Source organism: Octodon degus, unplaced genomic scaffold, assembly GCF_000260255.1.
Source record: "Octodon degus isolate 3935 unplaced genomic scaffold, OctDeg1.0 scaffold00358, whole genome shotgun sequence".
NCBI lineage: Eukaryota > Metazoa > Chordata > Mammalia > Rodentia > Octodontidae > Octodon > Octodon degus.
Genome location: NW_004524934.1, coordinates 400,731 through 401,825, shown reverse-complemented (window position 1 = coordinate 401,825; position 1,095 = coordinate 400,731).

Sequence of the window (1,095 nt, the reverse complement as noted above, 5' to 3'; positions counted from 1 at the left end):
TGATGCCTATTAGTCTCACATTGTTCATCTTTGCATCATCTTGCAGGTGATGGATTATTCTTTCCTGCATCCTCGTTGTTTTTAAGAGATCCTTTTCCCTTTTCACTAGCTGCACCAGCAACTTCAAGATCTGAAACTCTGTCTTCATTTTCACTTTAACGGTTTTGCAAGTTTGTGATTGAGATTTTAATTTCTTCTATATCTCTTTGACTCTGCTTCATGCGATCTATTTCTTTCCTGTATTGCTCATTCTAGGAATCTGTCATTTTTCTAATCTCCTCTATTTTTTTTATCAATGTCTTCTATAGAATCTGTTATACATTCTTTTACTACAGTGTTTTTTTCAGATTGTGTTTCTTCTCTATGTTTCTCTAGTTGCTTCTTTACTACAGATGCTATGAGCTCTGAGAATTCTGTTTTCTTTTATTTCAGAAAAGAATTGCACTCTGAGTCCCTCTATAACTTTCTGCTGTTGCTTATTTACTATCCACGCTATTAATTCATACATTTGAGGCGAGCTAGTGTCCTCTGCACTTCTTCTGGGTGAGCATTGGGTTTCCTCCATATGTTTCTGCATTTGATTCTTTACTGCAGATGTTATTAATTCAGGGATTTCTTTTTTATATCCAATCTGAGTTCCTCTATACCTTTCTGCCACTTTCTTTATTTCAGAAGCTGTTGATTCATTGCTTTCAGCTGTGTGATTCCCAATTTTTTCTGTGTTAGTGCCCTCTGCACTAGTTACAGGTTGGCTTGGGTTCTGAGATTGTATTTTGTTCCTTCTCGTCATTTTTTGTAGCACTGTTTTCTGACCTTTGTTGTAGATCTTTGTTGCAGTTATAACCTTAGCATGTACTGAAGTTCAGGCTCAGATCTACAAAGTTTGGATTTATCCGGCTGTTCCTGGCTTAGGTCTGGTTACTGTGCTCAGCTCCTTCCTCCTGCTGCCCTTGAGGGTGAACCTGTTGTGCCCCTCTTGCAAGATTTTCTGCTCCTCAGGGGCTGGTGAGATGGCTCAGTGGTCTAAAGCACCTACTTGGAACAAGTTTGGCAAAGCACAGGGACCGCGGTTCAATTCCCCAGCACCACATGCCA